The sequence below is a fragment of the Caretta caretta genome, chromosome 8, assembly GCF_965140235.1.
Source record: "Caretta caretta isolate rCarCar2 chromosome 8, rCarCar1.hap1, whole genome shotgun sequence".
Taxonomy (NCBI): Eukaryota; Metazoa; Chordata; order Testudines; family Cheloniidae; genus Caretta; species Caretta caretta.
In genome coordinates, this window is record NC_134213.1 from 19,351,967 (window position 1) to 19,368,227 (window position 16,261).

A 16,261-nucleotide genomic window follows, 5' to 3' on the forward strand; every position below is an offset into this window, starting at 1 on the left:
CTTGTAACCATTTCTGACTTTTATGTCTCATAACTTGTACTCACTTAAAATCCTTCTCTTTGTAGTTAATAAACTGGTTTAATTGTTATATCTAATCCAGACTGTTTAAACTGAAGTGTTTGGAAAACTCCATTTGGGGTGGTGACATGCGTGCATATTATTTCCATTAAAGAAATAACGGATTTCCTTTAAACTTGTATTATCCAGGAGACAGCTGGGCAGTACAAGACATACATTTCTGGGGGGAAATTTAAGACCGGGAGAGTGTTGGGGTCACCCTGCATTACAACAAAGGCTAGTGAGAGCCAGAGTGTAATTCAAGTGTGGCTGGCATGCTGCAGTTACACACAGACACTCAGGAAGTGACTTGCATGCCGGAAGGCTGTTTGTGAGTAGCACAGATTGGAACTGCTTCAGCAAGGCATCATAAAGCACCCAAGATTGCAGAGCAAGGGTGGCACAGCTGCTCATTAGTCTACACTGTAGTAGAGTATGTCACAAATTCCACACGGCATTCTTTCATATTCTGATCAAAGACAAGTCAAATACTGATTGTGAGAAAATTAGTGAATACACTGGAGTTCAGCAATTAAACTTGGGTTGTCGTGTCACTGAACCTGGATAGTCCTGTGAGAACAAATTCTGATGAGTATTTTCATTTTAACTTAGCTTCTTTTTTTACTTAGTTGATGCTTGCTCGCTAATGGATAAAGATCAGGCACAAATTATGAAAGCTGTTTGAATTGCATTTGACTATTTGATCAAAATTAGATGTGTAGAGAAAAAAGTATAAAAAGAAGCACTTTATTACACAACTTCTAAAAACGTCTTCAACATACGAATTTTACACCAAAACAGAACTAGTCCATTCATGAAAGGTGGAGAGGTTAACACATCCCACAGACATGAACGGTTACTCAAAGTCCTTTTTTCCACCTCAAGAGCACTTTGGAAGCCTTTGGAAAAGCAATTAAGTTATCTACAGATAGAAATTTCTTGGTCTTCTTCCTATCCTAAGGATCCCAAAACAGCAAAAGGTTGTGAGAGATATAAAATGCCATCCATATTCATATTGGAGATTAGGAAGCTGATTTAGACCACTGATGCTATTGGTTAAAAAACCTCAGAGTCCTTGGAATCAAGAAATTAACCACTTGCGAAAGTCAGGCCCGGATCCACAAAGGGACTTTTAGGTACCTAGAAAATCACTGGAATCTACAAACCCTGGGTTAGGCCCCTAGACTCCCTATACAATAGATGAGGAAACATAGGTGGGATCCACAAAAGCCCCAGCACTCTAGGTCGGAAGCAACCTAAGCTAGCCAAAGGGAGATACCTTTCCTTATAATCTTTAGACCAATGGTCAGAGTACTCACCCTGATTCAATTCCCCCCCTCTGCCTGGGAAGATATTTGAAAAGGTGTCTCTCACCCCTCCTCCAGGTGCCTCACTAAGGCAGCTAGGTGCATGCCCAGAGGCAGAAACTTGGGTGCCTACGTAACTTTTACAGTGAAAATGTAGGCAACGACTGAGCCTAGGCACCCAAAGAGTTAGGCAGCAGCCAAGTGCGGGTTTTGTGCATCACAGTCATACCTAAATCTGGGGTGTAGGCCCCTAAATCCTTTTGTAAATATGTCATGGGGACTACAAATTTATTTTGTAAACAAAGTTAATACTGAGAACTGATGGCTGTGACAAAGATATTCCCCCTCCATGCACTTATGTCGAAAAGATTTTTTAAACTATAAGATATTCAGGGAAAGGGCTTTGTCTTCCTTTATGTCTACACAGCATCTAGAACCTTTAGAATGCTTTTATAATTATTTAAATTACAATGAAGGCCTACTGGTCACACACCATGCATAGCTTACTACATTTCACATATTATGAAAGACACCATACTTTTCTAAGCTTTAATCCCCACAAGACCTGTCACTGAGATTCTGCCCACGTTTATCTCCTACCAAAATCAATGACTGTTGGCACACACGTGAAGGCAAAATTGGCTCCAACTAATCTTACCAAGTATGCAGAGCAGCTGTGTTATACATGACATTTAATAGTGGAAAAAGAAGAATTGGCAAATACAATTCATTTGGCTTTCCAGAACAGAATAGACAAAGTCCATCAGAAGAGGTTTTGAAGGAAACTAAGTAGTCAACGGAAGCAAAGTTCTGTCATGGATTAGAAAGAAACTGGTTGAAAGACAGGTAACAGATTAGGAGTCACCTTCCAGCACAGTAAATGGTTAACAGTGGAATGACCCAATGATCCATACAAGGACCAACTTAAATAAATAAAAATAAATAAATAAATAAATAAAACTTGTTAAATAAAACTTGTTAATGACCTTGATGAAGTCATAGTTTGTTCCCACTTACCTTGATACTATTCCTTTATGCATGTCCCTGATAATTATACACTATTTCTTTTAGTTAAACAACCATTCTTTAGAAAAAAAAAAGGTTTGAGTTGATAGTGTTTTCAATCTAAATAAAAACAAATCATCTCCTGTCATGATATTTTTACATTTAGTCTATACTGTCAAACACAGAAGATTGAAATAACAAAGCCATTACATTAAAAAGATTTCTGTTTTCAGCCAGTTCCAAGATTATCCTTTAACAAACATTCTACTGTGCTAGACAACAAATCTTATTACTGACTTAAACATCAGTCAATACTTGATTGCTATCCTGCTAAAAATTCATAAACAAAGTTTACAGTATGCATACATATTTCTCCTTGTCAGGAACCACATGTATTTTTGTTTCTAGTCCCCTAATTTATTCTGGCACTAGAAAAACTGTAAATTGTATAAATAAATTGACACTTTTTTGTCCTGGCGGTGCAGAGGTTAGCAGTATAAAGAGGTATTCACTCAAAGGCTGCAAACATCTGACTAAACAAAAACAAAAAGCACAAATCATGAGTGCATATTGTAGCCAGTGAACACTACTGTCTGATGTTTTAAGCCTGTTTTCCTGGTTTATACTCTTAATGTGTTAAGATCATTTAAGCATCTAAATGTTTCTCTCGACAAGTGTTATTAGCCTGGCTATTTTACCACAGGAGGTCTGTGATGCACTGCTTGTGCAATGCTGTTTTAGGAACGTTGTTACTGTCTCAATAAACAGAAGCCTCTGCTGTCACAGGTCATTTCAAAGACTCGCAAAGCAGTTCATGTTCTTACATCTTTTATTTTGACAATTGCATTGGATTAAGAGGTTGGATTATTTGGCAATAAAGTCAAATGAGCTATTCTGAATGCTGGCTTTGTCAAAGCAAAGTGTGCCAAGGTCTTTCCAACAGATGGGACTTGAAAAAAATCACATGACCTAAATGTGAAATAGAACACAAACTTGTGAAACCCGAAAACATAAAGATGAAATAAAGACAAACAGTTTCCAGTAATGATTAGGGCACATGAAGAGTTCCCACTGACCTAACTGGGAGTTGCTCACTTGCAGCAGAATTCACTATTGGTCCCCAGATAAAAAAGGTTGATCTACTGCAGTTGATGCCCAACACCTATTAGCCCGAGAGCTACATCTTCTTGCCAAGGTTAAAAGTACTAGTGCCACCACTCCTTTTCAGGCCAGAGCCTTGCAGTTTAAATGGCACCTTTATGTGCTGATTGTTGTTGCAATTCTATATTGTACTCATAATAATTAACTTTCTATTTAATACAGTTTTATTACCTAGCTGAATAACAGAAAACAAAATTTGTTGTATGTAATTATCAATGTCAGGTTTCAGAGTAACAGCCGTGTTAGTCTGTATTCGCAAAAAGAAAAGGAGGACTCGTGGCACCTTTAGTCTCTAAGGTCCACAAGTACTCCTTTTCTTTTTATAATTATTCAATGAATTTCACAGGTAGTCATCAAATGATATATTCACTAAATATCCTTTGACCAATTAAGGAGTCAGTCTAATACTGCATAGGAGTATAGGCCAACCGAATTATTCAATAATTACCAGTGAACTTTTAAAAATATAGTCACTTATTATTGTACCAGCTCTACTTACTACCTCTTACTTCCTTTCTGTCATAACTTCGTTCCATTACGAACTTCACTTTTTCCTTTTCGGAGAGAGATCCGGGAAAGTGGGGATTTTGCCAAGTTCCGTAAATATATTCAAAACTACTGTATATTTACTAAAATAAGCAGCCGTAAACCAGGGGACTCAAAGAGCACGAACACTGTTGGCCAAACGTACTGTACATATAGTCTCAGTGCACGTTAAATATACAGATAACTCACATTCTCTCTCTCACATTTCAAAGTTCCATAATCAGCGTACACAAGAGAAGCTCAAAGTCCCCCAGGACACTAGAAGGAGAATGAAACCCATTCAATATGGGGGTGGGGGGCTGGGGACTCTACTTCTATTATCATATTGAAAGGGAATCTTAGTTAGGAGACAGCACTGTCTATTTGCATTTTTTTTTAGAGAGAGTTGGCAACCTTCCTTCATCAAAAAGCGGAACACCTTTCTAATTCATGAACTTCAAAAGAAACAAGTTGGCACAATGACAGGCTTTTTGCAAAGGTACTTTGAAATGCTGAAGGTTCTCTTCATGATAACTAAGTAACTGCTAATAGACCAGTAAAATCTAATAATACTTTACTTTTATACAGTGACTTTCAACAAGGTTCTCAAAAGACCTTTGACAACACTTATCAGGTTTCTCAACACCTCTGTGAGGTATCATTTCCTCCATTTTAAAGATAAGGACACTGAGGCAAAGCAGTAATAACTTGCTCATGGCTACAAGGCAAGTCCGAGCCAAGAACAGAACCCAGAATGTCTGAATACTAATCTTTAACCATCTCTGCTACAGCAGTTACTTACATACTCTATGACAGTGGTTCCCAAACTTATTCCACCGCTTGTGCAGGGAAAGCCCCTGGCGGGCTGGGCCGGTTTCTTTACCTGCCACGTCCGCCGGTTCGGCCGATCGCGGCTCCCAGTGGCCGCGGTTCGCTACTCCAGGCCAATGGGAGCTTCTGGAAGTGGCGTGGGCCAAGGGACGTACTGGCCGCCGCTTCCAGCAGCTCCCATTGGCCTGGAGCAGCGAACCGTGGCCGCTGGGAGCTGCGATCGGCTGAACCTGTGGACGCAGCAGGTAAAGAAACCGGTCCGGCCCGCCAGGGGCTTTCTCTGCACAAGCGGCAGAACAAATTTGGGAGCCACTGCTCTATGATAGTGTAGTAAATAAATTCTCACAAATTATCCAGTTGGGGGAGGGAGGGAAGGAAGAAAAAGAATTCCCACTTGTCATCTAATGTGCTTTACAGATTGTTAATTAGCATGTGGAAATAAACTGAGTCAGCCCACAGAGTGCATCAAAAGCACCTTATGCTCTCTTGGTCCTGCCTTACTCAAAAAGGGCGCACACATTAAGCGTTAGCTGAAACTTCCAAGCAATTTTCAAGAGGACCAAAAGTAATTAAGCAAGACTCAGTGCCACTGATATCATTAGGTATCAATTTGATCTCTGGGAGATGTATCAATTAAGCATAAACTGGTACTTTATTTTAGGAATTTTAATAGGTAGACTATTGATACTGATGCAGGTGATTCTACCAGATCCACGTAGGTAATGTTTGATCATATGTGAGAAACTTGTCTGGCCAAATCATTATACAGTAGGGGCAGATACATTTTACTAAGAATAAAATACTGCTTAGAAAAAGAGAGGGGGGAAAAGAATAAATCCTGCTACTTCCATATGTTGAGACCCAGCATGTTGTGTATCTAAATTGTACTCTTTCCAAGCTTCCTGGGGCATGTGCTGTACCTCCCTCTAAATTCTATATAGCATCAACAATATTACCAGCATTCAAATAATAAATAAAAATGTAAACCTACATTAATAAGAAACACAATTAATTATCTGTTCATTGACTAACAGTTTAGTACAATTTTCAGATTTTGTTAGCTTGTAATGTACAGTAAATTGAAAGAAGCCAATTTGACCTGTTTCATATATTTAAGGTAATGAACTTTTGCTTTGATTCACTGTTGCAAATAGCTCATTTTTAATCTCTAACACTTAATGTGATGAATTCTTCCACAGTGCTATATAATCTTTCCCATATTTAAGAAAGAGGTCTACAAAGAGAAGCTGTATTCATTTCGAAGTGTCATTTTGTTTTACAAAGGTACTGACATTTACATAAGGTTCACACAGTGCCAGGGACTGTACACAAAATCTTCTGCTGCATGAATGTTGGTTTAATCATCAAAGTAATGCTAACATTGTAAAGTTATGCATTCATTTAAATATTAGTGTTTCTTCTGATCATACAACCAGCACTAAAGTGACGGGAAAATATCTAGAATTTCCTTGAGAGGTGTGGAGCATGTAAAATTTTAAGTCAGCTTCCATCCTGCCAAATTCAATAGGCCAAATTCAGAGGTGAACTGTAAGTTACTGACTTATAAGTGAGAATACGCAAGCCTGAACTGCTGTAATTTACACAAGGAGGGTAAGATCTATAGTTGTAAAAGAAATTAACAAGGGGTATAATGTGTCTGTTAAAGTAGGACCCTCTCTGTGTAAATTACACTCAGACACTTTTGCATCCACAAACACCCTTCATATGGGAATGAGCCACCTCTATCAAAAACAAGTGTTTACATTTTCCTTGAGGATGAATGTTCAAATGACTACAAATTAAATAAGATGAAGAGGGCCAACAACATTGTTTCATTTGATAGACTGATTTAAATCAAGGCTATTGAAATTGCAATTTTAATCACCAAGTGGAAAGCCTCGATAAATCATCAACTGGAAATGGAAAAGTGGATTAAACTTATTTTCTAAAGAAAGACGCACTCTCATTGGTTGATCTGACCATTAAAACATATTGATTTACAGCTAAACAGAACCTTTACACTAGATTTGGCCCATCTTTTTGCTACCTAGGAGGGTACACTATAACTATATATATTTATTTAAGCCAATTATATAGTTTAATATTTTCAGATTCTTATTAATACATACATTTTTAGTATGTTAGAAAATGGCAAATGATATATTGCCTATTTACTAGTTAATTAACATTTTGATCATGATTTGCATCAAGCTGCATTAGGATGGTAACTGGAATTTAATTTAACACACAAAACAGCATATAAGATTATTTTGATTAAACAAACTAACCTTAAATATTTTGGATACATAAACATCAGTTTTTTTTCCATGTGCTGGAGAGTAAGTTTCCATGCTGGGTGGGGTTATAAATATTCATAATTTGAGAACTGAGTCAAATCAGAGCTCCATTAGGGCGAAGCCAAAAAAACAGGAGTATGAAACCACCCAGGTTGGCTCAGTGGATGATCCTAATGAGATACCTGGTGGTGTTTCCTGGAATTAGAGGCTGGGCCCCTATGATGACATCAGAGTCTTGTACCCACCGGCACAAGATCAAACTCTACTGTCTATTGTGCCATATTCACAAAGCTTGACCTCAAAAGTTAAATGTTTTCCCCCCAATTCTTTCTTTACATAGAAAAGAAGCCTTGAACTCAAAGTTTTGATAGATGCTCATGGATTCAGCATATTTATTTTTTATTTAAAATGTTTAAGAAATAATAATATTAGGCCCTAGCATATTTTAAAGAGGTGTATTTTTAAAAAGAAAAAATAATTTAACAAATTAAAATAATCTGATTTAATAAAAAAATCTGATCTTTGTGATTTTTTCAAAAAAATATCGATTTTTATTCACCGTCACATTAACTTAATGCACCAAGGAAAGAATGATAAATTTCATGGCAGAGAATGTTCATTACTTATCTTTTAAAAATTATTGTAACACCATATTTTTCATTACTACAGGTAAAACATTTCAAAATGTTAAATGATTCATGAACAATGAAAACCAATGACAATTATGTTCACCATTTTTAGCCCCAATCCTGCTTGGAGCTCGGTGTGGGCACAATTGTCAGTCCACATGGAGTTCAGTGAAAGATGGGGAACTTAATTAGCAGCTGCCTAAGAAAACAAAGTTTTCTTCCCCCTCTGGATTTTTTTCTGTTTATGGTATATTTGGCAGATGCACAAATCTTGAGAAAATAAAAGCAAGTATGAAAAATCTAAAATGCATCGTATCATCCAGTAATGTGATGGATACAATCCAAGGAGCAAAGAAGACAGTTTGTATCAAGTGAAAATGCATTGATTCAAGATAATTCTATATACTTCAGACAATAAATTTATCTGAGTGTAATGAAACCTTAAGTCCTCTTAACACATAAAGAGCAATAGTGTAAGTAGCCCACACTTTGCAGTCACCTAAGAGTTGAAAAAGAGGCTGCTAAGCTTTCTGATTTCACAGTGGAAAGCACTGTTAAAATGGTATACACCTAACAAAGAGCAAGGATATTTCCTTGTCTTGCCAAATTTACAAACTTTTCACAGAAATATTTTTGACATAGTAGTATTGTCCTTGGTGCTACTGGGATTGTAAAATCCCAATTTTTGTTTTGTTTTGCTGGTTGGTAGACCATCTGTTAACAACAGAGAGGTAGATGCCAACAGTCTGAATGGAAAAAACAGTTCATGTATTTCTTTCCTGTTCTGCATAACTTATCATCCACGGTTAGTAAATAGTGAAGATGTACATAAAATCCCATACAAACTAAACTATACAAGCAAAGTGTTTTAACAAATACTTTGGAAACTATCCCTATACTTAAAGATACTCCTATATACAAAAAATACTTCAACTGTGAAACAAGAAATGGGAACTGTCCACAAAGGTATTTTTATCATGGCTATTTTTAAATGTACTGAAGATGCCCTACTTAACTGGAAGGCATAATTCTCTTTTCTGGTGAAATAATGAGCCTGCAGCCAAAGATCCTTTGAACTGGTACAATACCTTGTATTCATGCGGTCTTGTAACAGTATTTTAATCAGCTCTATCTTAGTCAGATACATTAATTTTCAGAAGCTAGTTTTAAATTACCCTAGAGGAATGCCAGACTTAACCAGTCTGAAGGCACAAAAATCCAACACCAGAAGTGATCAAATAAATTTTATAACAAATTATGTAAGACCTGATTCTGATTTCACTTACACCAGTTTTCCATTTGTTTAACTCCACTCCAATGGAGTTACTCCTGATTTATACTGTGATCAGAACTATGTCTTTAGTGATACAAAATCTGTACCTGAATATTACGACTAATAAAATTGTCCAAAAAAAGAAAAATAATGAACATTTTGGTTACATAAAATTAAGATAACTCAGGAAATCAGATAAATGCAATGAAAAGTTTTTAAAGGGAGCATGCATGGGAAGTAAATGAACGAATCTTGTAAAAAGATTTCAGCAGCTACAGCCATCTGATGAAGCCAGAGCTCAACAGCTATCAAATCATTTACTGCTCTTTTTTTGGCATCTTATTTTATCACCTCCAGAGATTACATTATTTAATAAACACCATCAGAAGTGGAATAATCTATTTAATAAGAGTATTGAATCAATAGCGCCACAACATTTTCATCCCTGAGGCTTCAAAATCTGAGAAAATTAAACACAAGCAGCACAATTATCTCATCAGGTATTCAACTTCCAGTTATTGTCAGCATTCCTTTTCAAACAGCTCACTAACAGAGATGCTGAAAAACAAAATTAATTATGCAGACATGTCAACTATTAACATAATTCACACTGAACAGTCAAGCTGAAGTGATTGTCACAATGCAAGGACATGCACTATGGGAAAGTATTAAAAACCCCAAAGATATTTTTGTATAACACAGTTAAACAGTTGCTTCTGCTGTGGATATATAAACATGTATTTTTTTATTTGTTACTTTTTGACAATAAAATTTTTTCACTGATTCCAGAAACACAACACATCCACCACTTGAATTCAAAGTATATTTACTTTTTAATAAAACTCAGACATATAGATCCAGATGGTTCTAATCCAGAATTCAAGATTATGAGGAAAAATATCATAAACAACAATATTTATTAAGCACTTTTCACTTATAGATCTCAGAATGCTTCATGAAAGAAGGAATCATTATCTTGAATTTACAGATGGCGAAATTGAGTCACAGAGAGGTTATATGGCTTGACGGCGTGTCAAAGGACAGAGAGAAAGGCAATGACAAAATTGGAAATATAAACTAGGTCTCCTACAACAGTGTCATCCAGTGGTCAGGTCCAATGTCCTATCCACTGGACCACATTGCCTCCAGATTAAGTTAGTTGGGTAAAAAAACTTCTCCTATGTCAGTTTAGTCTAACTTTAATACAATCTTAAAGATGTTGTTAAGAAAGAAGTCAGATGCATAAAGTTATGTATAACTTTCTCTCCTGCATCTCTTCCTCCTCCTTTGTCTACATTATGTTCCATTTAGGCCCAGGTCTTGCAAACAATGACAAACAGACATAATTTTAAGTGTGTGAGTAGTTTCATTGGTTGGGACGAGGGATGCCATAGTCCTGCAAAAACAAACAAACAAACAAACAAAAAAAAACCAAAACCCCAACAACAACCCATGCCTGTGCTTAACTTGATGCACTGTGAGTAGTCCATATGCAATTCTTAGCAGAATCATGGCCTCAGATTAGACTCCTCAGATGTGGGCCCTTATCTTCATATATAGTTAGGTGTGCATGGCACTTTAGAAGACATTATAAAAGATGTTTGTGCATAACAGATAAGAACTCTTTAAGGGACACTCTCATTTTTTAATTGGCTAATTTTTTAAAATCAGTTTTTGACAGAAACTTCATTTAATAGTTTTTGTCTTTTCTGATCCCCTACTGGTATTTAGGAGGGTAATTTGAAGGGGCATCTAAAAGCAATACTACCAAACACACTCAAGTTTGCCCCTTCTTACTTACTCTCTGATAAGATGGAAACATCTGCAATTTTTTTTCAAGTGTCCTGTACCAAACTTAATGGGGAATAAATTTTAAAAATATCATAAGAAGTGACAGCGTCCTCCCCTGAAAATGAAATCACAAACCAGAGCAAAGTCTAAACAACAGTTTTTAGTACAAAGGCTACTGTTAGTTTTACCATGGGATCAGCAGCAGCGGGAAGACTTTAAACTTTGTTTAAAGGATAACAACAGTAGCTGCAACGGGTCTGAAAACTGCACGTTCAGAAGTCGTCAGGAATTAAACTCTCAACTGTAATGTTTCAAAGTTCACTTTTTCCTTTATTAAATGTAAAATGTTCTATAGCTACTTTGTAACCTGAAGCAAGAGTCACAAATGAAGCAGCAACTATATGTGATTCAATTAGTCACAGATTAGATGAGGTTTCGAAGGATGATACACTTGGTAACTTTTTTACTCACATTAAAATACAAATGAAAAGCACTGAATTTAGCTGTAGTCAGAATTTAAGATTTTAGAACATTTTAAATTGTACTGGTTACTAAAATCACAGTGACAAATTCATTAACTCCTGGGTGAGCAGAAATCTTCTCTGTACAAGTGTTACCAGTTTCTGCAGAATCCAAGTGTTCATTGAATAAAATAAAAATAAAATAAAGTTTCCAGACCGTATAATTGTGAACATAAACTTCTAAATGTGAACCAAGTATAAACTGATGCAGTGATGCCTTCCTAACTCTACAGATGGACATCTCTAGCTCCAGAGTAAAAAGGGGACATCTAATGTTATTATGATGGGTGGGTGGGACGGTTCCAACACTGCTAATGATTGAGGAGGCAGCGTTTATGTACAATGGGGACTGCCACCTCCAAAACCTTAGGCAAAGGCACTAGTGGGGGGGCAATAATCCCAGACGAGGGATCTGCTGAATTGGTGTCAGCAAAGCCTCCTCCCCCCCAACCCTTCTGCTTTGTAGGGCCTCCTTATACAAGCATTCTCTGCTGTGCTGGCAGACAGGGGACCCACTGTTTCTCTCCTTCAGTCTATCCAACATCCCCCTGATCCTCAGCCTGATGCTCTCTGGTTTTGAGCAGAATGAAGTCCAACAGAATGGCCCCAGATGCCTGTCACCATAGCAGCAGGCTTTGTTAATAAGCCAAGGGTCCTCCTGCCACCCCAGCAGAGGACACTGTGTGTCTGACCAGCATAAATTGAATGGGGAGGAGGCAGGTTGTGTGGGAGGTCCAGCTTTAACTGGAGAAGCAGAGTGCTTCCAGAGAAAGACTAGCAGGGATGTATTTGACCTGCATGAGACAGGGAAGGAACCCGCATGGAGTATAATAAAAAGCAAACATTTCCCCCCTTGAACCTGCAACCAGTGTCCAGTGGCAGCGCTACGGGAGGCAAAGCCTCCCCTGGCCTATTATACCTGCCACCTATGATGCTAGGTACATTTTTCAAGCCCTGTGCAACCTCGCCCATCAGAATGGGAGATGGCATGAAAAACTGCTGTGATGCAAAAGCTCATTTAAGCTAATAGCAGTAGCTATTAATTTGAGCCAACACCCTTATAATTTATTATGATGCGCCAAACATCACAGCATGATTTATAAGGATGCTAATGCTATAAAAATTTGCTAACCATTCTCAGTACCTTAATTTTGAAATTAACACACTGCCCTTTCAAGAACATAAGAACGGCCCTACTGGGTCAGACCAAAGGCCATCTAGCCCAGTATCCTGTCTTCCGACAGTGGCCAATGCCAAGTGCCCCAGAGGGAATGAATAGAACAGGTCATCATCAAGTGATCCGACCTTGGTCACCTTTTTTGCGTATGTCTACACTAGAATTAAAGACCTGCGGCATGGCCATGGCTGGCCCAGGTCAGCTGACTCTGGCTTGGGCTGCAGAGTTAAAGATCGCTGTGTAGATGTCCGGGCTTGGGCTACCTCATTGGATCCCAGAGCCCAACACAGCAATTTTACATCCTTGCAGCCTGACCCCGAGTCAGCTGACCCAGGCCAGCCACAGGTGTTTAACTACTGAGTAGACGTACTCTTTTTGGGTAGTCTCAGTCTTGTCCCCAATGGATATGGATTATCCTTCCCCCAGACCTGAAAATGCCCATCACAATGACGTGTCTTTTGACAGTTTCTGTGGAGTAGCCAAGCCTGAAGACCCTGGGGACCGAACTACTCCCTGCCACCTGGAAAAGGTGACCCCTCTACCTCAAGGCTGAGGCAGTCTGACAAGGCAACGATGGGGCGGCACACACTGCAACTACTCCTACTGTAACTGTTCTGATGATAAAAAGACTTCAGGCTCCAGAGACATCAGGCCAACACCTCTCATTTTAAGTATCATTAGTGCTAGATTGTTTTAAGGGAGGATAATTTTGGGGAGAGGAGCGTCTTTACATGATGCCAAATTTTCAGCATATTTCAGATTTATCTCTGTCATTTAGCAGTGCTGTTCCCTCTCTGCGTTATGCTGGCAGCCCCAGTTTAAAAAGATGATAACTAGGAGTCAGCAGCAGAGCAAGATAGTGAGAAAGAAAATTACAAATGAGTTGCCAGATTTTTTTCTCCCCTAAAATAGCATTTGCTGGTAAATATCCGTAGAAACCAGAAAGCTTTGATTGCAAATGTCTACTTTCCCAAGGGCATTAATAAAAACACATCACATGCTAGCACCAGCCCCTCCCATCACAACACCACTACCACATAGATTTATAAGGCAAAAAGTCAGTCCTGTTTGTAGCCTAGCAACAAAAGCTGTAGTCTGTGTTAAATGGATAGGGCCTGCTGCTGAGACGGGCTCCTCAATACAGCAGCCATCTTTGGTGTGTAACTTGGAGGGAGATTTCATCATTCTGCACTGAAGCCACTTCTAGATGTTAGAGGTTTGCAGCAGCAGCAGCCAGCTCGGCAGCGTGCTTTCAATTTACAACCCCTCCTCTGATCCCTGCCGCCCCTGAACCACGCACATGGGCATTCACCACACATTTCTCCCCTGTTTTTTCAAAGAGCTTCTTTGTTAAGGAACAGTTATTTCAAACTCTTCATTTCATCCCCAAAGGCAACTATGATTGCCTCTTCCGGAGGGTTAATGCGTTTTCTTCCCCTTATCTATGTCAACAGGAAACTGAAGCAGGGGTTATTTCTCTTTATCTAGACACTCAGGTGGCCCTCATCATGGTACTTTTCCCCATTATAACGCATCTTTTCCGGAAAGGATTGAAACTGAGGATCTTTATTGTGCCTAGGTATAAATCTGTGTCCCCACCCCCCCGCCTCCTTAATGCCCTCATCTTGATTATACATCCCTCCCCAAGCCGGGTGCATTAGTCGAGTCTGTATAGGTGGGGTGTACACGAGGAGCAATAGATCCAGCACAGAGGAACCCACCGGTCCCCCTGGGCATGCTACTAGCCAACCCTGGAGGGTACGGGCCAAACACGGACCCCCCCCCCCGCTCACTCTGCAATGTCATGCCTGTTTATTAATTGGAGGGGGGGTTCCAATCTGGAGGGAGGTTGCTGCATTAGGGGTGACCCCCAGGCCTCCCTCTTGCTTGGAGGGGAGGGACTCTGCATTTGGATTTACCCCCCCCCCCTTCCCCCAGGAAGCTGCCACCCAGTCACCGGTCTTTTGGGGATGCGATTGCCCGGGAAGGGGCTCGCTGCAGTGGGGGCTGACCGGCAGAGGAGCCCCCAGTCCGCCGCGCGTGGAGGGGGCTGCGGCAGGAAGCTTTACCCGCCCGCCCCCGGGAGGCTGCCCCAGCGCCCTGGGGAGGGCAGGTGGCGTTAACCCTTGCGGGGTTCCCGCTGTCGCGTACTCACCGCGCCCGCCGCTCCGCACAGCCCGCCGCCGGAAGAGAGTCAGCCAGTGCCGGGCAGGCGGGAGCGGGAGGCGGGCGCCCGGCCCGGCGAGGGGAGGAGACGAGACGAGCGGGGGAGGGGGCAGGCCCCGGTGGAGACGGGGGGCAGCAAGGCCGGAGCAGTGGGGGAGGAACGGGGAGGGGGAAGCGGATGGCGGGGAAAAGCTGGGCGGGGCAGGCAGCCGGGTGGGTGGGGGAAATCATTGGTATTAGCCGTAGCTTGTTATATCTGTTCTGTAATGAGGCCCCTCGGCAGCCCCGGGGGGGTGGGGGTGGGGGAGGGCACTGCCCTTCCCCCGTTCCCTGCGCCGCCCCAAACCCAGTGAGAGGTTGGCTAAGCACAGTCCCTGCTCCGCTCCCCGCCCGCGGGGCTGGAACAATGGGTAGAGCCGGGGTGCTGGGAGCCAGTGACCCGAACTGTCAACCCTGTGGATGATGTAAAACACGTCAAGCCGGGGGGTGCGGCGGCACCCTCAGCATCCCTCGGTCCAGCACCTACCCTGCCCGCCCATCCCCGTGAGGGCTGAGGTGCCTGTAGGGTGCCCGGGTCCGAGAAGTGCCCCATTACAATCATCTTTCCACAATTAAAGTTTTGCAATTTTGAAGGTGTCATTTCAAAATCTGACACTTGCCTCCCAAGCAACGCTGGCCTGGGAGACCTGGAACAGCCAGAAACCTCGCTAGTTTGTTGTTATTATTTTTTTTAATACATGCAATTATCTGTAATTAAAATGAACAAGGTAAATTCAAAATTATATTTGTAGGCCTTCAGGTACTTGAAGCTGTGCTAAACAAAACATTAATTTTCGTTAAACATTCAAACAAAAGATTAATTTTCAACTGATTTAGATGACAGGTTTCAGAGTAACAGCCGTGTTAGTCTGTATTCACAAAAAGAAAAGTACTTGTGGCACCTTAGAGACTAACCAATTTATTTGAGCATCAGCTTTCGTGAGCTACAGTGAGATACAATGCATCTGATGAAGTGAGCTGTAGCTCACGAAAGCTTATGCTCAAATAAATCGGTTAGTCTCTAAGGTGCCACAAGTCCTCCTTTTCTGTTTGATTTAGATGAGTTACTCACACTTCTGTGAAGTCGTGTGTGTTAGCTTTTCTTGAAACATTTGCTTCTAAGATAAATCAGAATACTAGATATATAGGTCCAGGATCTAATCAACACTTCAGGTGTTCAAAGCTCATACAGTGAATCCCCAAATATGTATTTGCACTTCTGTGCTGCAGCAAATCAGGCTTTCTATTGCAAGGCATGGGTAACTGCCTAGCCCTTCCACACTCATCAGCATGGTAGCTGTGTGCGCTGGTATGGCATTTTAAGGCTGCTCAGGAGGAGACATGTTCTGCCCCCACTGATTTCCTATTGTAAGTTTGCTCATAAGGCCTGCATTGCATTCACAAGTTTCTTATTGAATTCCTCCTTGATGTTAAGTAGTCTGAGATTGCCAGTATGAAAAGGGCAGAGGGGACATCAGGACA

At 40.5% G+C, this 16,261-nt stretch overlaps 1 protein-coding gene across 2 annotated transcripts in view; it reads right to left on the reverse strand.

Moving 5' to 3' along the window:
* Positions 1–14,854, reverse strand: part of SFXN1 (sideroflexin 1) — a 39,761-nt gene extending 24,907 nt beyond the window's left edge. For both annotated transcript variants that reach the window (XM_048861178.2, XM_048861177.2), the window contains exon 1: positions 14,730–14,854. The gene's annotated coding sequence lies outside the window, so the exon portion shown is untranslated. The remainder of the gene's footprint in view (positions 1–14,729) is intronic.
* Between the last annotated feature and the right edge of the window lie 1,407 nt (positions 14,855–16,261).